The following is a 22,402-nucleotide window of genomic DNA, read 5'->3' on the forward strand; positions in this document are numbered from 1 at the left end:
CAAGGAAGCAAGGGACTTTCGGGAAAACTGACCAGGTCTGAGAAAGCTGGAAGAACTATCTCCAGTCTTCTCATCACCTTCCCCTGTCCTAAACGTCAGTATCCCCCAAACTCAGCAAGTGTCTCTTCTGGTCGGTGCTGGCAGCAGCCCCTCCACGTCCGTCCCTTTGGCTGCCGTCTGTCTGTTACACCACACGCTGTGCTTCAATACGCCAGAGCAGAGTGGAATGGACGGGCTCGCTGCCTTGGTCAGTTATCACAATTGACTATGGCTTGGTTACCCCCTCTGTTTCCTGTTACTGATTTGATCAGGGCCTTGTTTGCTCATCTTTGGGTTCCAGATATGCAGGTACAATTGTGTCCTGAGAGTAAGCTCTAGGCACCTTCTTCCAGGAGGGTGTTTTCATTTCTCCTTAACTGTCTCCTTCTTGAGTCTTCCTTTGGGTGTGTCATCTTTGCAGGTAGCTGACGCCATCCATGGTGGGTTTTACTAGTTTAATTTTCAGAAGTTAACCTGATTTCCAAGTTTGAGGACACCTCCTTGCCCTTTTGTGCTGAAACCCAGAGAACATCTTGTTGGTCCAGATTAGGACATGTTCTGTGGAGTGATGATGAAAAGGGACCCTGAAGGATAGGTAGATTTGAAGTGGCAGCTGAGGAGAGTAGGGGGCTTTGCAAGAGGAGGGAACAGCAAGAACAAAGGCCAGGAGGCCTCTGTACAGTGAGTGCTTCGGTTTCACTGGAGCATGGGTTATATTTAGAAAAGGGTCTGAAGTCAGGATCAGAAAGGAGAGTCGATGGCAGATAAGGGAGGGCCTGGAATATCAAGCTGAGGGGCTGGACTTGGACGGACACCGGGGAGAAACACACCTATTTTAAGCAGGCGAGACGCTTCCCCGGAGCAGTCTGATGTCTTGCTGGGTGCTTACAGGGGAAAGTTACAAGAGGCCTACGGAAAGGGCAATGGGGCCCAAGCTCAAGAAGAAAGCCCAGCATTCGAGGCGTTATTTGGAGGGGTGTGAGAACAGGGGTGGAGAAAAACAAAGAAAGAAGTGAAGGCCTTCTAGGAATTTATGTTCAAGCCTTCTGATTTTTCCTGTTTCCAATCTGTCCTGCAGGCAAAATGTCACCTGCTTATTGCAAACAGCCATGGCTTAAAAGGCACCTGGACCTTGAGCCAGATACTCCACCCTTATTGGTTATACGGCCTTAGACCCAACACGTAACCAAGCTAGCTTCAGTCTCCTCTCTTGGGGACCAGGCCCACCTGCAGCCTTGTTGTAAGGATTAGAGATGATAGGTGAGAAGCACCGAGCATATAGTAGGAGCTCAATCATTGGAAGCCATGGATTGTGTGTATATTAGGTCATTACCCTGCTCAGGAATCTACAAAGGTTTCTAACTGCCCAGAGAATAAAGTTCAAGCTATCTTCTTTTAGTGCTTATCCACTTATCTGTCATATATTCAAATAGGGAAGTAAGATGATCAAATTTGTGTTTTGAAACAGTACACAGTGTCCTGCAAGATGTTAAGAAGTGTGTCTTAGAGAAGGGATTTTGTGGTCAAAGAAGTTTGGGAAATGCTTGGTTAAACAATTCGGAACAAATTATTTTGCAACAGGACTTCTGAGAACCTAAGTCGGCTGACATGTGTGGTGGATCACTAAGAAAGGGCCACAGAGGTGATTTCTTAAGTAAGCCATTTCTTACTTGCCTAAGAAATCCTTCTTTTAAAAGTTGGACGATTAGTTCTCTAGAAAATCATTTAGGAATCTGTTCTCCCTGAACTCTAACAGCAATACAGAAAGGGCAGGAGAGAGGAAAGGCTGGTGAAAGGGAGATGGATGAGGAAGCTGTGGCCACGGTGTGGGTGGGAACTGATGAGGCTGAACTAGAGGAGTGGCATTGGGACAGCTCTGAGTGCGTCCAAGGAGGCAGCGTCAACAGAACCTGATGATTAACTAGATGTAGGAGGGAGAGAAAGGAAGAAGACAAGGATGACTCAAGCTTTTGCTTGGGCAACTGAATGGGTGTTAGTACCATTCATTGGATACCAGCAGAGAAAGGAAGGGTGTTCTGAGATTTCAGCTTTATATGCGTTATGTTTGAAGTGTGCATGAAACACCCCATAGAGGAATATGGGCCTGGAGCTTAGGAGGGAGAAAGGACCTAGTGATGAGGATTTGGGAGTCATGATGCAACGGATACAATGCGAATGGATAGCATCACCCACAGAGAATGAGCAGAGCAAGAGACAGAGAGTTCTAATTAGGAAACCCTGGGAAATAAACTTCTAAGCTGCCAATAGAGAAAGAAGGGAAAAGGAAGGAAAAAGAAGAAATAGTCAGAGAAAGATGAAAAGAGCCAAGAGCACAGACAAGGAGACAAAGACAGAGGAAACTTTGATGGAAGAGTGGTTAGCAGTGTCAGACACTCAGGAAGGCCAAGTCAGATAAGGCTAAAAATAGGTTCATTGGCTTCAGCAACAGGTGCCATGATGACATTTTGCTGTGCAGTTTCAGTGGAAAGATGGGGGCAGAAGCCATTGTACAGTTGGTTGGGGAATGGAGACAGTGAGTACAACCAACATCTCAGAGAGGTTTTGATCATGAAGGGAAGGAAAGAGGAGAAGGCAAGAGGAACAGTGTTATCAGCAGAGGTAACAGCATATATGAAGGTCCTGAAGTGGGACAGCATATGGCGGGTTTGAGGCTAAAGGAGCCCAGGGTTGGCTATTTAAACCATGTTAACGATTTTAGATTTTACCGCATTTCTTGTGGGAAGCCACTGATATAATTTAAACATATGAATGACATGAAATTGTGTTTTTCAAAGATCACTTGGGTTACATAGTGGAAAATAGAGTAGAGGAAGACAAGAACAGATGTGGGGAGATGTTAAGTGGCTGTTACAGTGATCCAGATGAGAGATGATGGTAGCTTAGATTAGGACTGTAGCCATGGAGATGATGATGATGGTCATGATGGTGATGATGATGTTGATGTTGATGGTGCTGGTGGTAGTGATGACGGTAACGATAATGGTGATGATGATGGTGGTGGTGGTGATGATGGTAGTGATGATGAGAGTTGTGTTGATAGTGATGATAGTTGTAAATGACGATGGTGATGGTGATGCTGCTGCTGCTGGTGGTGATAGTGATGATGATAGCAGCTAGCACTTTTGAAAGCACATTAAATTCATTATATTATTGACTTCTCCAAAGAACCCTATGAAGCACGTACCATTATTATCACCATTTTATACATAAGAAAGCAAGGTACAGAAGAGTTGAGCAAACTGCTAATAAGAGCGGAGTCTGTTTTCAAACCCAGTCAGCCCACCTCCAGAGACTATGCTGTTAAACACCATGGTCTGTGGAGAGAAGTGAGTATAATCTAGAGAATTTAGGAGATGGAAAGGAAAAGTTTTGCTCATGGATAGGAGATGCAGGAACAAAGAAGAGGGAGGTGTCAAGAATGGCAGCCCTGGTTCAGGTGCACAGGGTCCCACTCCCTAAGATGAAGAACACTTGGGGAGAATTAACTGGGGAGTGGGGATTTCACAAGTTCAGTTTTGGACCTGTCAAGTGCAATTGAGATGCTCTAACATTTTCACATGAACATGTTGAGTAGACTATTTGATACATGATTCTGGAGGAGAGAACTGGGCTGGAGATAGACAGTTGAGTGTTGTCAGCCTCTGGGTGGTAATTGAAGCCATGGATGTGGGTGAGATCATTAATCAGAGTCCTGAATAATTTCATCATCCATCCACGAATATTTGTTGCGTCCTCCTATGTACCTGGCACCATGCTGGTTGTGGCCTGTTGGTATCATCACACCTCAAAACACAGAAGCGCTCCCTGCTTTCATGGGGCTTCCAAGCCAAGGATGAGCCTGACATTGACTAACACTAATGAATAAACCTTTACAGAGGCAAGTGCTCTGACAGGAAGAAAGATGTTCTCTGAGAGCGTAGAATTCAAAAGAGCTGGATTCAAACGTCAAGGAACAACTTTGCTCCTCAGGGCCTGTTTGTGGCTGCTGTGTCCCATCGCATAGGCCCAGACCCAGCTCCCCTGCCCGAGATCCTCCTGGAGCAGCCCCTCCCACCTCTGCTTCCTGACCTCTTCTCGCACTCTCCTTCCCTAGCTGGGCTTCGTCCTTTGATGGATTTTTCTACTTCCAGCCCCATATCTTCTTTCGTCATCCTCCCTGTGCCCGAAATGCTGCCACTCCTTTCAAACTTGCCTAGCACTTGTCCTTTCATAAGAAAAATTCTCAAATTCTGACACCCCCATGTAGCTGTGTGTGGTCAAATAGAAGCAACTGAGAATCACCTGGCACAGTTCATGTGGTAGCACATTTCCAAAACACAGTGACTCCGTTCATACTTGCTCATCTCATGTTTCCTCTTTATTCTCAGCTTCTTTCTATGCAAACGTAATAGCCTCGTGATGCTTTCTCTGTGCTGCTAAAAGCTATGTAAATAAGTGCTGGCCCTTGTGCCTAGGACCCAGCAGAAATTAGATAGGTGTTGAAGAGAATTGAGCAACATGCAGAATGAGAAATCTAGTTTGCTCTTCTTGATTTTCCATTTCCCTTTTGTTTAGTATTCATAGGAAATTGTGTTTGTTTGGGAGCTCTGAAGCTCTGTAGCAAGCGGAGGCTTATATCATTATGTATTTCTCTAACATGCTAATTTGCTTGTCTGGGAGAGAGGTTAAGATAACACTTTGTAAACAACTAGCAGAGTGCCACCCAGACATGCCCACACAGGGTGTCTCTCTGACTCTCACAGCCTCTCCTTCGTTCCCATTCTCTCTCTCTCTGTCTTATTCTCTTCCTCCCTTCTCCTTTCTCCTTCTCCTCTTCTCTCACTCTCTGCTGGGTAGGTTGACCACATGCCCTGTTGTCTCAGACGGTCCTAGTTTACACACATTGTCCAAGGATGACCATTAGCAGTGCCCCTGCCAATCTCAAAAGCCTCATGATTCAGAGGGTAAATTATATAGTCACCTCATTCTAAGTGCCATATTCACTCCTTTGTCTGCCTGGCACACTGACTTGCTGGTTCATGGTGTTTTCTCTCTCTGGCTGCCCCCAGATGGCCCACTCTCTGCATGGGCCCATGTTTGTCCACCATCAGACCATCTGTGTCCACACAGAAGGCCTTAAGCAGAAAAGTAGGCACTTGTCTGTGATATGGTATGGTTCCGAGGGTGCCGGCAGGGCTCCACATCTAAACCCTCTCCCTCAGCCAGCCTCAATCATGCTGAAAAGCCGCTCTCAAGATTCGTCTTTGTTTTGCCCCCAAGCGTTGCCCCACTTAGAAGCCACGTTTACATCCCTGGAAGAGACAGAGACTGCACCATTCTGCCCCCTTCCCGCCCCGTCCAGCTGCGTCCCTTCGCCTCACAGCAGGGCTTCCAGGCTGCAGGGGTGACCCACAGGTGCCACTTACCTCGTATGTGAGGAGGGCAGCGTCCAGTCCCAGCCTATTCCAGAATACATTCAATACAAATAATGCATTCCAGAATATTCCCAGAGAGGCAGATTTCAGATATTGTGACCCATTGTTCCTGCCCTATACTCGTCAGACATTCGTCCCAGTTAGTTTTGAGTTTAAACCTATCACTTACCCAGACGCAGAGTGCCTTGGACTGAATGTTCGTGTCCCCCGGATTCACATGTTGAAGCCCTAACTCCCAGTGTGATTTTAGGAGGTGGGGCCTTTGGGAGGTGATTAGGGCTAGAGGAGGTCATGGGAGTGGGGCCCCCATGATGGGATTCGTGTTCTCAGAAGAAGAGGAAGAGACCAGAGCTCTCTCCCCTGCCATGTGAGGACACAGTGAGGAGACGGCTGCCTGCAAGCCAGGAAGAGAGCTCTCAGCGAGAACCGAATCTGCCAGCCCCTTGATCTTGGATTTCTCAGCCCCTAGAACTGTGAGAAATAAATGATTGTCGTCTAGGCCCCCCACTTTTTAATACATCTGTGGTGTCCTGTTACAGCCAGTTCATTGGCTCCGGTTGTTTCCAGAACAATGCCTGCTGCCCTCCAGCTGTCCCTAGGGGCAAGACCACAAGGTTGAGGTACAAGAGGAAGGGAAGGCATGATTACCTGCCCTGGGAAATTGCTGTTTCTAAAAGAAAGGTTACGCTGAAGAGAATAAATGAAGCCACATAAGGCCAGCCCCCCATACATGAGAACAGTCCCTAAAAACCTGAGAGGAAAGGTTTCAACCAGGAAACCACAAACCAGTACCACAGAGACACTCACAGTTATATAAAAAAGGGACGTTCACAGGGACCTCCTCCTTTCTGCACCCCTCCCCACTTCCTGTGTACGCCCACCAGGCCAGCCCCCACCTCCCGCCCCCCAGACGCCTGCAGGGGCACACATGGGGCAGACATGCGCGCTCTGGGCCTCTCTATTTGTCTGTGTGCCTAGATGCGTTACATCGACAAGTCTGCAGTCAGGTGTCTGTGGTTACTTTTCTATTTTTAATCTGGCAGTTGCATTGCTGAATGTCCCTGTTAGATAGAAGCTTTGATCACATCAAAATGAATGCTTTCAGAGTGATGTTATGCTAACTTTTATTATTTTGTTCTTCAATCACTTTTTAAAAATTATCCCTGGGGTGTGTTGAGAACTCGGAACCTGTCTCACTATTGTGTTTGTTTCCTGGGGCGGCAGTAACAAACACCACCAACCTGGCAGCTTAAAGCAACAGCAGTGTATTCTCTCACGGTTCTGGAGGCCACAAGTCCCATATCAAGGGGTTGGCAGGACCACACTCCCTCTGAACGCTGTGGGGTGGAATCCTCCCTCGCCTCTTCCGGCTTCCGATGGCTCCAGGCGTTCCTTGGCTTAGGGCTGCATCACTCCACTCTCTGTCTCTGTCTCCACATCCTCTTCTCCTCTTCTCTCTGAGTGTCTCTCCTCTGTGTGTCTTTTATAAGGACACTTGTCATTGGCTTAGGAGCCACCCAGATAGTCCAGAATGATCTCAGCTTCAGATCTTTAACTTAATTATATCTGTAAAGATCCGTTTTCCAAATGAGGTCACGTTCACAGGTTCCAGGGGTTCATGCGTGGCCATATCTTTTGGGCACCACCGTTAGGATCACGGTGTCTGGCGCTGGTACCCCCATTCAGGCGTACACAGAATGCAGGTGAGCATGAGCACTTTGCACACATATGCACACCCACACTGAAGCAAGGTTAAGTGTCGGGAAATGACCCTGGGGCCTGGGCTGTTGAAAGTGTACCACTCTTCCCCACTGCTGGCCGAGATTCTCAGTGGCCAGGTAGCCTGTGGCCTGCCCATACCCTGGCATGATGTTTCATGTGACACTATGTGTTGCCATAGGCTGGTCCCTTGTCACTCCACAGGTGATCTCATGCAGTCACATAGCTTGAAGTTCTATGAGAATCATACAATTTGAGAAGCAAATTCATAATCCTCTCCTAAAACTCCGCTTCTCTTCCAGTCACCCCGGCCCCATTAATTGCAGCTCTGTTCCTTGAGTTAATTGTGTCTCAGGCTATAGACCTCAGAGTCATTCCTGAATTCTTTCCTTCTCTCATACTCTGTGGTCAATCCATCAGGAAGTGTTGTCAGCCCTACCATCAGAACATATGTGGATTCCGAACACTTCCTTCCCACCACCTCCACTGTCTCTCCCCTGGTCCAGGCCATCAGCATCTCTTACCTGGAATAATGCATTCACCTCCTAAATGCTTCTGCGCTTATTCTTCTGTGGTCCATTCTACAGGGAGTGGCCATGGTGAATTTTCAAAACACAGGTCAGCTAAGGGATACGTTTGAGGTATAGCTTCGATCATATCACTGCTCTACTTAAAGTCTCCAATGGCTACCTGTCTCGCTCAAAATAAAATCCAAAGTCCTTACCTTGGCGTACAATAGGAGTCGGTAAGCAATGGCCTACAAGTCAAATATGGCCCACCACTCGTTTTGTAAATAAAGTTTTATTGGAACACGGCCACATTCACTCACATATGTATTGTCTATGGCTGCTTTTAGCTACGACGGCAGAGTTGAGTAGTTGTGACAGAAGCCATATGGCTCGCAAAGTCTAAAATATTTACTACCTGGCCCTTTACAAAAAAATTTGCCCAGCCCTCGCCTGGTCCTCTCTGGACTTTTCTTCCATCACTTTTTTCCATGCCTTCTCCACCTCAGCCCCACTGGCCTCTTCGCAGTCACTCAAATGCACCAAGCACACTGAGGCCTCGCAAATGCCTACCTTGGGGCCTCTGCGCAATCTGGTCCCTTTGCCTGGAAGGTTCTTCCCCCATAAGGCCATCCCTCTCTCCCTTACTTCCTCTGGGGATCTATTCAAGTGCCCCCCTATCAGAGAGGACTTTGCTGGCCACTCTGTGTAGTGTAGCAGCCCCCTGTCATTCTGCTGCCCTTACCTGCTTTGTTTGTCTTAGCCCATATCAGAACCTGAGGTACTATTATGCTTGTTTATTGTTTACCCCCCAATAGAAAATAAGCTCCATGAGAGAGGGACTTTGCTTTTGTTTCCCCAATTTGCTGAATAAATTAATGAGAGTTATTTAATGATAGGCGGATGGATGGATGGATGGATGGATTCCCGTTACAAAGACAACAGAGACTGGCTACAATTCCATGTCTGAATTCCAGATTCCAGCAGGGGAGAGACAGTTTCTGATTGACCTGGTGGGTACAGGGGTGGCATCTGGGGTCTGTGGCAGTAAATGCCCAAGAGGTGCTACGAATAGGGCTGGCAGATTGGTTCCTATAACCACTATGTCAGTCTTCCCAGGTGAGGCAGAAGATCCGAGTCACCAGGGAGTTTTAAAAATACCAGGTTACCAAGTCCCATCCCAAATTCACTGAATCACTGTCTTAGGGGTGCTGGGACCAGTGACTGCCCCAAAGGACCCACCCCTGGCTGCAGGATACCCACCTGACTCACGCTCTCTGGGGAAGGATTAGCAATCACCTGGATGGTGGGGAGCCCAGGGTATGGGGTCATGTTACAGGGTCTAAGAACTCACAAGATACTCAGAGTCTGTATAAGTCTATGAAAGAGTGACAGGAGAAGGCTAGGTGGGGCGGAAGGGAAGAGAAAGTCTGTAGATAGGCAGAAGGTGGTTGGAGGTGGCGCCCTAGTGCTCCCATTTACCCCAACCCAGCACTGTATCGGCCAGTCAGTCTCTAAGCAGAGGTGGCCTCCTGGAGAGCAAAGGCTAGGTCTTGTTCACCATTATATCCGCAGTGCCTACAGAGAGCCTAACACAAAGTTGGCACTCAGTAGATGTTTGTAGAATGAATGGATGAACGAATGAACGCACTGATGCCTAGCGAGTACTCAAATGAGACTGGTAATCTCCTAGATCACTTGATATAAAGAGCAAATAAGAAGTTGATGGAAGGAAGATTGGCTTTCATAAATGATAAAGTGTAGGAGGGTTAGTAGGATTTCAGCTGATCTAAAATAGAATTCCCTGTATATTCTTGGGAAAGTCGCCTGACCTCCCTGGGTCTTAGTTTCTTCATTTAAAAAGAGAGTCAAATTAATTGATCTCTGAATTTACTCAAGGCTCTAAAGTTCCAGTCTAAGTTTTATGAGCTTAATAAACATTTGAGTATCTGTAGAGTTGTAGATTTTATTTTTATGGCTGCATCTTTCACATATGAACTTCTAGAATCTAGAAGGCAAAATATCTGTTCAACTTAACCTTGAGCAAGACCTGAGTGGATTTTGGCTATTCATTTTCTCTCTGGTCCTGTGATATTTACTGTCTAGTCGAGATTTTTAGTTTTAAGGTTTTATATTTTACAGAGAGTTTATTCATCTCTTAAAAGCTGAGCCAGTAAGTAGGGTATGAAGTGTCCACTTGGCAGCGCACGAGCCAAGCACGTGGGCATAAGCTGTGGCATTTGTCTCAGGTTGGGAGATGATGTCTGCTCCTATCATTTAACTATGAATTTTTTATGCCCAATCTGCAAAACCAAGGCTATTATAATACTAAATTTAAATGTTTATTTTTGAAGAGATTTTTTATAATTGTAAAATGAAAGCATGAACGATATACATGAAAGGAAAACTACAGACTGAGATCTCTCATGAGCATTGATGCAAAAATCCTAAGCAAAATATGAGCAAATCAAATCCAACAATATATAAAATGAATACATGTTCATTCAATAATAATAATAGCATTTTATTTAGCACTACTGTGCATAAGGCACTACACTGACCTCTTTACTTGTATCATCTCGTTTAATCTTCGCAAGAACCGTATGAGACAGGAAAATATTTACATTTTACAAATGGAGAAACCAAAGCAGAGAGGTTAATTTGCCCAAAGGCACAAAGCAAATCAGAGAGGAAACAGTTTCTGACTCCTGAGGCCATTCTTAACTACGACAGTATATACAAAAGTTCAAACACAAACCCAGAAGAATGCATACATATATGTGTATGATTGCGCTACCCCAAGACAACACTGTGAACAATTTGATGTATTTCATTCTGGACTTGTTCGTTTCTGCTTCCATCACTGTCATATTTAATATATGATCATATATCTCCCATTTATTATAATAGAAGCATTTTCCAAAAGTTATTCCAAGCTCTTTATACCATTTTAAAAACTAGCATATAAACTCTGTGTGATGCTACTGTCATTTGCACAGCCCTTTTCAAACTATTTGGATTGGCTGCTTGTTGTGGGCATTTTGCTATTTTAGAAGTTTCTGCGGTGAGTTTCTTTGCACACCGGGTATTCATGTATTTTGAATCATTTCTTCTGTTTGTGCTCTGTCCTGGTGAGCTCAGGCTGCCGTAACAAAATACCACAGACAGCTGGCTTCAACGACAGAAATGTCTTTCTCACAGTTCTAGAGGCTGGAAGTCTGACATCAGGGGCCAGCAGGTGGGGATCTGGTGAGAGCTCTCTTCCTGTTTTGCAGATGGCCACTTTCTGGCTGTGTCCTCATATGGCAGAGAAAGAGCTTATCTCTCTCTCGTCTCTTCTTATAAAAGGGCACTAATCCTCTCGTGAGGGCTTCACCCTCATGACCTAATTGCCTCTCAAAGGCCCCACCCCAGCTACCATCACATTGAGGGTGAGGGTTTTAACATATAAGTTTGAGAGTGACACAAACATTCAGTCCATAGCATGCTTCCAGGCATAGAATTGAGTCAAAGATATGAACCCTTTTCAGGTCCTTGATAGAACACATATATTGCTTTGGTATCTGCCTTTGCACTAGGATGGGAGCTCCCGGGGCAGGGACTTTGTCTCATGTGCTGTGTCCACAGCACCTGGAACGGGGCCCGATACGAGGGAGTGCTCAGGCTGTGATTGTTGAATGCATGGATAGGAATCATAGAGAGGCATTCTCATGTAACTTTTGGTATATGCAGAAGAAAATAGGTACTGAATAGATGAGTCAACGTTTCTCCCTGGGGGCTGTTCCACACCTCCTGGAAGGTGGCATTTAGAAATGTGTAGGGGCCTCCTTTTTGGCTGTCACGTTGTCGTCATTGACAGGATGACTGGGGCATGGGACAAGGCATTCAGTGGGCTGCAGCCATGGGTATTGAATGGTCCCACACAACAGAAAATCGTCCAGCCGCAAATGCCAACGATGCCTGTCGAGACTCACTGAGGCGAGTTATGGAGCATTACAGTGAAGTGAAAGCCCCTAACCCATCACTCTATGAGAGAACTAAAACTTCATCAGTCATGCTGAAGTGACTCGTATGACCCACCCCTCCCATCCTGAGGCAGACGCTACGTGCCGCACAAATGACTCAGGAAGCCATTACTTTAAGAGGTATTTCAGTAAGGGGACTTTTTCAAAGAAGTACATGAAGTCCACCTGGTACTTTCCTGACTGATTTGTAATGTTCTTTCCTCCTAAATCTCAGCTTGGCATCAGGAGCCCTTCCTTGTGGTTTATTAGTAAATTCGAACATTTGACGGAATAGCTTATTTTTAACAGAATATTTTTATTTTTCAGAGAACCTCTTCTGTTCAAGTCATTTAAAGAGAAGGCCTCTTGCTGCCTTTGCAACCTGTGTTTGCACTTTCTCAGAGTTTTACTTCCTGTCTCCACATGTAGCCGAGGGAAAAAGGAAGGAGCTGCTGCAGCGAGCTTTGCCCTGGGAACATCAAACCCTTCACGGCTTTCTTGCTCTAAGCAGGAGGAAGTCCTTTTTCTCTGCGTTGTTTCTTCCCAGCCACCTCCTTCATGGCCGTGACCTGACGTCCTGCAAGTCTCTCTTATCCCACTTCGCCCGCCTGCTGCTGCTGGGCCTGTCTTCAGCTGGGAAACAGTCTCAGATCCCTTTTCCAGAGAATGCTTTCTTCCACCACCGGTGCTCCTTCTAAAGAGCTAAATGGCTGTTGGAAGTTCCTGGCAGCCATGGCTCCCTCCTCTTCCCTTGGCGGCTCCTTAGTCAGTTACTCTTGTGGAGGTGGCTCTCCCACATCACCAGGTCCCACTCTGCCAGGGAGAGTCTGAGAAGCCTCTGGCCCAGGGACCCTTCAGGCTCTCAGATTTCTGTCTCAATTATAGACTTCTTGAGTTAATTAATCCGGCTCCTGGTTGACTTGACCCTTGAGCCATGCTTACCCCTTCCCCCTTGCCTGCCCATCATGATAATGACCACCATTTATTGAGCTCCTAGTCTGTGCCAACCATTGTGCTAAGCTCTTCAGGTATCTGTAACCCACATGAAGCTGACCAGCTTGCTTCTTCCTTGAAGCCAGTCTCAGTAGTGCCCCATTCCAAAAAATACTAGCCTGTCATCTAAAAAGAATTGAAAATCAGTTTAAATGTTTACTGTAATCTCTTTGAGATGAGAAAAACATCACTGGGGAATCACTTTCAAGACAGATAGCAAAACTTCTTAAAATGCTCATACCTATTTCTTAATGTTAAGTTGGGTTGGCTGCTGTCTGGAAATATCATTGCTTGCATTTTCAGAAATTCCTGAAATCCAGCCCCAGAAGGCTCTTATCTTTCTCCCCCTCCATTGCTCATTTCAGGATTCATTCTTTTTCTTCCCTCGGTCACTCTTTGCTTCTTCCAGGGTAAGTCAAATCCAACTGGATCAAGACCTTTGCACTTCAACCTCCCGCATTACCAAGTTCATTCTACAGAAGTTCAAAACTTGAGGATGCACAGAAAAACCTCCTTAGAAGATGGAGGGGGGAGTGCCGTGTGCTTATAATTTAATATCTGCTCTTCTTACTTACATTAAATGTTATCTTACCTAATTCCACCAAAATCCCATAATGGAAGGGATATTTCCCCCATTTTGCAGATGAGGAAATGGAGGTTAGGTGACCTGCCCAACACACACAGCCATGGCCGGATCCAGTTGACTCCAAAGCCACTATCATTAATCACCACACTCCTGATCTCTTCAGAATTTTGACAGCAGGTCACAGTCCTTCATAACCCTGACTTGTCATCCAGAGAGCTGGCACCTATTCATTTACTCGTTCATTCATTCCTCAGATATTTGAGGACCCATTTTGTGCCAGGCACTGGGCTTGGAATCAGGGATGATATTATAGTATGTGAGGTTTGGCTTCTGACCTTGGACTTGAAAAGTTGAAAAAACAAATGTGGACAGTTATTTTGGTTCTAATTAGTGAATGTCTGTATTAGTTTCCTACGGCTGACATAACTAAGTACCACAAATAAGGTGGCTCAAAACAGCAGAAATGCATCACCCCACAGTTCTGGAGGGGAGAAGTTTGAGATCAAGATGTCAGTAGAGCCGTGCTCCCTCTGCAGCCCATAGAAGGCTCCTCCCTTGCCTCTTCCTGGCTTCTGGTGGTTTGTGGCAATCTTTGGTGTTCCTTGGCTCATAGGCAGCTCACTCAGATCCTCCATCTTCACACAGCATCCTCCCTGTGTGTGTCACACTCTATGTTCAAATTTCCCCTTTTTATAAGGACGCCAGTCATATTGTATTAGGGCCCATCCTAATGACCTCATTTTAACTTGATTAGTCTGTAAGACCCTATTTCCTAATAGGGTCACTTCCTAAGATACTGGCAGTTAGGATTTCAACATACCATTTTGGGGGGGGGGACGCAATTCAACCTGTAACAGCATCTTACTAGGAGGAAACAAGTCCTGTCAAGGCAAGTCAGGGAGGGCTTCCCAGAGGACCTCCCAGTGCTGCCTGGGCCTTGGAGGATAACTGGCGGCTCAGGCACGGAGGCGAGGAAGGAGCGAGAGGGGACCAGGCGTCCTCCAGGCAGGAAGAGCACGCTGTGCTTGGAGAAGAAAGAGAGGAATTCTGGGAGGCTGGAGCTCAGAGCACATCCCAGTGAGAGGGGAGAGGAGGCTAGAAAGAACACATGGGGGGAGATTCCCAAGGGCCTTTTATGCCTCGTGCTAGGGAGTTTGGCTCTTATCCTAGCTTATGGAAAATGAGGAACCAATGAGAGTTTTGAACAAAAATCACCCATTTCTATTTGCCGTCAATCTCAAAATGACACCTTTTTAGGCAGAATTTAGGCAAGACTTTTCTAAACTAAGGCTTTAATTTATTAAAACTTTAAATTCAATCACCTTTTTAAAAAGGAGCATTTCGTCATCATAGAGCAAAGAATAAGGAGGGTGAGGTAAAACAAGCTTGGAAAGCAATGCGAAGGCCAGAGCCGCAGGTGGAGGTTTGCAGGCAGGAAGCGTGTGGGCGAACCGCTCCCGAAGCTCGCCTGGAGGGTGATGGAGGCGGGACGGGCAGAGGGAGCGGCTGGGCTGTGAGGCCACCACGCTGTGGGAGCTCTGGACCTGGGATGGCCCAGCAGACCTGTCTGAAATTGGGGTGAAAAGACAGTGCCTTTAAACCCCTGAAGTTACCAGTCACTGGTGCAGGCTGCCCCTGGAAGGAGCTATGACCTTATGCAAGACGTGGGCAATCCTAATGGAGGGCAGTGGGGCACTCAGCTGTCATGTTGTTAAAGACCAGCCACTAGCATGAACTATGTCTAAGAAGCTCAAGAAAAAAAACAAAAAGATGAAGTGTTTTATAAAAAAAAAAAAATAGGTGAGCCTGAGAAAATCGTGAGACTACAGAGACTACTAAAGAAGTTATAAAATGTGGCTGAGGTCCCAGGATAGACAATTAGGTGAAAGGAACAGAAACAGAGACAAGGAACAGCCCCAGTGAGGTCACCTAACGTTAGATATCCTTGTGAAAACAAGTTAATTTCAAGCCATACGGCACACTATATACAAAAATCAATTTCAGATGGAAAAAAAAAATTGCCTGAGTACCAATAAAGGAGAGAGAAAGTGGAGTGAGTAATTAATTGCTTGGGGGACCTTTTTCTTTTTGGAAATAAATTATCCTGGGCACGGGAGAAGCACTGAGTCCCACTCCTTCTTTGTTTCTGACCGGTAAGAGGAAATGCCCGAGAATAGGGAGAGAGACAAAGGCATTTGGGGTCTTCACACTGTATGATAAAGCAAGTAAGTCAGTGTGAGCCAAGCAAGAAGAAAAGCCATGGAAACTGCAAGAAAGCCTGAGAGGCTGAGAGCCCCGAGCAGTCCGAGGGCCTGCTGTTCAGGGGCCCTCATATGGGCGGAAGGAAAGGTTTTCCCGTAGCAAAAAAGAATCCTGGGCTTGTCTAAATAGCAATTGATAAAATTAAGACAGGTTTTTTTTTTCTATTATGTTACATATGGCAATTTAGTGAGTACATCTTATACTGTGTTTTTAAAAGGTGACTTATTAATAGAGAAAGAAATATTGACTCACTGATGGCAATTCATGAGCAGTGGGCAGAGGCTGCTTTTGCTTCTCCCACCATTTGTTTGAGAAGCTATGTGATTATTAGTGAAAAGACAGCAAAGGGTGAAGGAGGCAGGGCTGCTGCAAACTCCCTCCCAGGGAGATAATGTCAAGCATCAAAGTTTTTTCTTCTTTTAAACTGGGTCCCCTCAATTTAAGGCACTTTCTTCTTTCCGCCGACTAAGTAGGAGCTTTATGAGTGGGGGCTCTGTGTGTGTACACTGGGGCTCCTAACTATGGCTTGCAGAGTGGGTATGTCCTGGATAGTTGCTGACGGTTTGAATGAAAGAACCATTCTGCAGCTTCACAGAACCAGGGTAGAGGACAGCAGGAAGCAGACAGTGGCTTGCAGACCTTGTCATCCTACTAGAAGTATGTGTCAGAACTGGGTTCACACTCTGGATCTGTGCGACTGCAAAGTTTCTACGTGACCTGTGGTTGTCAACCTTGTTTTTCCCCAGGTACGCCTGAAGGATTGGCACACTTTGCAATGCAGTTCTGACACAGTGCAATTCTGAAGCTAGCACAGACTTCACAGGTTGAGGGCACAGTTCCCCACAAGACACCCCTCCTCAGAACTCCATTGCAAGCTCCGGGGTTACCAGGTCACCCACATTTGTGACAAACTGGCTATAAATTTAGGGGTTCCTTCTATCCCTTCAGGTTCAATAATTTGCTAGAACAACTCATACAACTTAGGAAGGCGCTCTACTCATGATTACAGTTATATTATAGAGAATACAAATCAGAACCAGCCAAACCAAGAGTCACGTAAGGTGAGCTCTGGGAGGATCCCAGAAATGAAGTTTCTGTGTCCTGAGAACGTGTCACCCTCCAGCCGCATTGGTGTGCGTCGCCAACTGGGAAGCCCACTTGAGCTTTGGAGTCTAGAGCGTTTTGGGGGTTTCATTATATAGGTATGACTGACTGATGGATTGATTGATTAAATCATTAGCTGTGTAATTTGACTCCATCTCCAGCCTTCTTCTCTCCCCGGAGCCAAGCTCCCCAGAAGTAAGAACAAAGACCAGACAAATTCTTTATTATACAACGTACCTCCGTCAGTAGCCAGCAGGGTGATGGTGGAGGTGGGAAGAATGCCCCCTGGTAAAAATCTGCTCAGCATCAGGCAGCCTCGCAAACAGTGCATTTCATGCTTAGAAAACCCCCAAGTTCTCCCTTACCTGAAGCTGAAATCAATCTTCCTGTGAAAATCTGTTGGATGAAGAGTCTCAATGAATTTCCACCCCCAGGATCTAGAGTTAACCTTTCCTCTCCATCCCTACAACAGAAATCGGTTGCTTTTTAGGAGGGAACCTAGAAAAGTTTTGCACAAGCTGTGCCCTGGAGAGTTTCACCAATCACAGAGCCAAGAGCTGGTTTCGGTCGGGGACTCAGCGGAAGCGGGGCTGCAAAGCCCTGTGTGGCCTGACAAAAGTCTTATTTGTCCATTTGATACGGTGCCTTTACTTTTCATATAGCTGGGGCCCTCCCTCACCAGAGTCTCTCTCTCTCTTTCTATTTTGAAATTATTTCAAACTTATAAAAAAAGTTGAAAGAACAGTACACAGAACTTCCATATCACCTCCACCCAGATTCCCCAAGTGTTCAAATGTGTCGTTGGCCATATTTAGTAGCTCTATCTCTTCATAAACACATGCACACACACACACAATATGCCCATTATCATTATTTTTTTTCTGAATCATTTTAAAGCAAGTTGTTGCAGTACTGCTCCATCAGCAAAAATACCCCCGTGTTTATTTCTCCCACACAAAGACCCTCTCCTACAGAACTATACTGTGACCATTTAAATCAGGAAATCAACATTGCTACTTTACTACCATCCAAACTATAGAGACGATTCAAATTTCACCAACTGTCCCTACATTGTCTCCTTTTCCTAGCCAGTCCAGAATACGCATTGCATTTAGTTGTCAGATCTCTTTAGTGTCCTCCAATCTGGAAATGTTCCTCCGTCTGGAAGAGCAGAGGCCTTTTATTCTATCTGTCTGCATCTCATGACTAGACTCAGCCATGAACTCTTGGCAGGAATATCTCAGAAATGACATCGTGCTCTTTCTTCTTGGTGTGCCAAGGTGGGAGGCATGCTCTGCTTATCTGTTCTACCTCTGGTGATGTTAGCCTTCAGGACCTGGTCCTTTGTGTTTCCCAGGTTTTCCTTTGTATTCAATTAGTGTCTGAGGGGGGATACACAGAGACCATGTCACTATCCTTTTCATCAGCAGACCTCCACCCTTATCGTCCATTGGAGAATTGTGCCTGAACCAACCAACATTGAGTTTGTTGCCAAATGCTGATTTTCTATTTCCATCCTCTCTTCTACATTTCCTAGTTGGTCTTCTACTATAAGAAAGAACATTTCCTTTTCCCCCATTTATTTATTTATCTATCTGTCTTAGATTCTATTCAGTGAGATGTAATCCATTCCTATCATTATATATTTTAATGCTTAGGTTGTCCCAGATTTGGCCCATGTCACCCCCTTTAAGCTGATACTGATTCCTTGTTATATATCCCCAACATTCTCTAAACACTTCCTTATTTTCTAGCAAAAAAAGATATTCCAGGCTCATCTTGTGCTTTCTTTGCCCCAGCCCTGGAATCAGCCATTTCTCCAAAGAGCCCTGGATCCTTTTAGTGAGAAGGATGTTTGGAAACTAAGAGTCTGTGCTTGGTGTGCAAATGACTATCAGAGTGGCATTGATCTTAGTCTCTCAATCCCTCTCTCTCTCTCTCTCTCTCCAGCCGTGGGTTCTCAGCAATACTTCCAATTCCAGTCCCTTATCTACGGGTCCTCTGTAGCCTTCTCCTCTCCATATTTCAAGTACTTTCTCCAACAGTGAGAAACACATGTCATATTATCCTCAATATATTTACTCCTTGGCTCAGTCATCCTGTGTGTAACCAATCTCCTAACCCCTCCAGACAGCTCCGCCCTGGCCCCACCTCCTCCTTCGCTCTGCTCCTGGCTCTGCAGCCACTGCCAACACCTCAGCTCCACTACTTTGTTCCCTGGCCAAACTACCATGTCCAGGCGAAGGAAAAAGAAAAGGAGATAAAAGGTAGAAGAAGAGGAAACCAGAGTTTTGTTTTGTTTTTCCAATCTTTGTTTGTTTTTACAAAGGGCCTGAATCTACAAGAGATCACTGTGTTAAAATAATGCTAAGGTTTTTTGAGTATTTACCTTGTGCCAGATTCTGTCCTGAGGAGTTTCACCTAATTTAATCCTCATAAAACCGTTCAAAATAGATACTGTTGTTTTCTCTGTGTTATAGATGAGCAAACTGAATCCAGAGAGCTTACACACGTTGTCTAAGGATGTCTAGCTAAGTAGCGGTGGGAGGATGGACACTATAGACATCTGACCCCGGGGCTTGCGCTGCTGGCTGTTGCTGTGCGGCATTAAGGCTGTCTGTCTGAAAGGCAACTGTCTGCTCCCCAGCCCTCTCCCATTTGCAGAGAACAGATTTGTTCATTAAAATAGCGCAGAGATTTCCAAAATGGTGGAATAGCTTGGCTGGACTAATCTTCCTGCTTATCTACAAAATTAAAAAGCAAATTACCTTGAAGTCCCTGCAGAACGACCGTAGCAAGCAGAAACTAGAGGGAAATCTGTTCTTGAGAGCTGAACTGCAACTAATGAGATTTGTAAATGTGTGATTTTTTGACTGAGGGCACTTTCCAATCTGAGAGGGGCAAGAGGAGCAGAAAGCTGCAGTCTCACTGGATTGAGGCATCAGAAGATAGAACTTGTGGCTAGCAGAGCAGCCGGAAGATTGGGGGGAGTCCTGGAAAGAAACGAGCCACAGGGGTAGCCCCAAAATAGAAAATTAATTTTTTTTAAATCTTAATTTACAGAAGCATCAAGATACATAAACTACTTAGGAATAAATTTAACAAAACACCTGCAAAACCTATACACTGGAGACTATAAAATGTTGAAGAAGAGCAAAATAAATGGAGAGATATACCATGTTTGAGGATTGGAAAACTTGATGCTGTCAAGATGTCACTTCTTTCTCACTGAGCTATAGATTTAACAATTTCAATCACAATTCAACAGACATTTTAAGTAGAAAGTGACAAGCTGATTAAAAAATGTATGTGGAAATGGAAAGACCTAGAATGGCACAATAATCCTGGGAGGGAAGTGGTGGAAGGCTTATGCTGTTTGACTTCAAGATCACCTCGAAAGCGGCAGAAACGCACACAGTGTGGTATTGGCATAGTATGGACAAAGATCATTAGAAAAGAGATGAGAGTCCAGAAATAGAGCTAAACTTCTATGGCCAATTGATTTTTGACAAAGGCAGCAAAACAATTCAATTGGAGAAGAAAGTCAACAACCAAAGCTGAGCAACTATAGTTCTGTATGAGAAAAAACATTAATCTTGATCTCCACCTCACACCATACACAAAAATTAATTCAAGATGAATCACTGACCTAAAAGTAAAAGTTAAAACTATAAAGCTTATAAAAGAGAACAGGGGAATATCTTCATGACTTGAAGGCAGGCAAAGATTTCTTAGATAGGATGCAGAAAGCACTCACCATTAAAAGAAAATTTTGATAAACTAGATTTTATCAAAAGATGCTGATAAGGAAATGAATAATAGGCACAGTAGAGACCTGGGGAAAATATTCGTAAAACATATACAAAGCACTTTTATCTAGAATATATAAAGATCTCCTACAACTCAGTAATAAAAAGACAACACAAAAAAATGGGCAAAGGATTTGAACAAACACTTCATAAAGAAAGATATATGAATGGCCAATAAGCAAGTGAAAACATGCTCAACGTTGTTAGTCATCAGGGAGATGAAAATTAAAAGCACAATGAGATGCTATTCCTACTCACAAAAATGGCTGATATTAAAAGGACATACCACAAATGTTGGTGAAGATGTGGTGTAAAGACATCTCATATATCACAGTGGAAATCTCAAATAGAATAACCTTGGCAGTTTCTTATAAAGTTAAATATACATCTACCTTTGACCCAATAATTCCAAGTATTTACCTAAAGGAAATGACAGGATATGTACACGAAAAGACCCGTACATTAATGTTCATAGTGATTTTATTCACAATAGCCAAAAATGAAAAATAGCCCAGGTATCTAGCAACAGGATAATGAACAAACATATTGTGATTTATTTAAAAAGTAGAATATTACTCATCAATAAAAAGAAAGAAGTTACTAGTATATACACATGCAACAGCATAGATGAATCCCAGACATTATGTTGAATGAAAAAAGCCAGATACAAAAGAATATATACTAACTCATTCCGTTTATATGAAGTTCTAGAATAGGCAAAACTAATTGAAAGTGGGAGGAAAAGATGCTGCCTGGAATTAGGGGTGGGAATGGGCCATGAGGGTTGACTGAGAAAGGATTATGAGGGAGCTTTCTACAAGTCTGGAAAAGTTCCATATCTTACTTGGTATGTGGATTACACAGTTGTAGTCACGTGTCAAAATTGTAAAGCTAAAATTTGTGCATTTTAACGTATATAAATTTTACCTTAAAAGAAGAACTGTAAAAAGTGATAATAGTTCAAGGATGGTTGGGAACAGGTGGTGGAAGAGATGAAGCAAGAATGGCAGAATTGGTAATTATTGCAGCTGGGTGATGTGTACACAGGGGTTTATTGTACTATTCTATTGACTTCTGTTTACTTCACGTATATTTGAAATTTTCCATAATTTCAGGGGTCCCAGCCCTGGGGAAATTAGGCACAGGCCAGATAAGTTTCAGGTGGGTCAGGGAAGGCTCTAAGTTTAAAAACACCAGAGGCTGAGACTCCAAGTGGGCTCAGGAGTGACGTGGGGGCTCTGGATAACATAACAGGATGACCGAGTGGCCAGAGGAGTACAGAGGGTCAGTGGCAGGAGAAATGGGTGAGAATAATGACAAAATGGCCAGCTTCACAGCCTTGAGCTCTTCTTCTTGTTTGCATCCCTCTCACTGTAGGTACCACTGATCACAGCGTTCGTCCCCATCCCAGGATGGGTCACAGTTGTGATTCCTGTGCTGATTTGCTACAACTGTTAATGTGTGCACTCTGTGCCTCCCTCTCGCCATCCATCTCATGGAGCCATAGCTGATTGCTGCGATGGGCATGTGCTTTCCTAATGGCGAAGGGATTTTTCAGGCTTAGGGTCTTTTAGCTTCACAACTCTGTGGAGTTGAAGAGGGCTGGCGGGAGGCAGAGCTGGACCGAGACATGTGGGTGCCCAAGCAGAAGAATTACTTGGTGCTCCTTCAAAACAGTACTATTTAAATAGTAGTTTGACATTTTATTCGTGAAAATAAGAAGAAACTGATTTGCTTCTAAGAAAAATAGTATACCCCTCTCTTTTTGTTCCAATTAAGGAATTGATTACATTTGATTTACTAAATTAGACAATTTCTGTTACAAGAACATAGAATCTAAATAATGCAGTGTCACTCTTCTTCCTGGTCAGACAGCAACCCACTGTGCACTGTTCAGTCTCTAGGCTGGTTGTGTGTGGGCCTGATGGCATGCACACTGCAGAGA

The 22,402-nt window shown here is 44.7% G+C and overlaps 1 protein-coding gene across 22 annotated transcripts in view; it reads left to right on the forward strand.

The window, feature by feature from the left end:
• Positions 1-22,402, forward strand: part of PTK2B (protein tyrosine kinase 2 beta) — a 123,421-nt gene that overhangs the window by 63,827 nt on the left and 37,192 nt on the right. The window lies entirely within an intron of this gene.

This window comes from Equus caballus, chromosome 2, assembly GCF_041296265.1.
Source record: "Equus caballus isolate H_3958 breed thoroughbred chromosome 2, TB-T2T, whole genome shotgun sequence".
In the NCBI taxonomy this organism is placed as follows: Eukaryota; Metazoa; Chordata; class Mammalia; order Perissodactyla; family Equidae; genus Equus; species Equus caballus.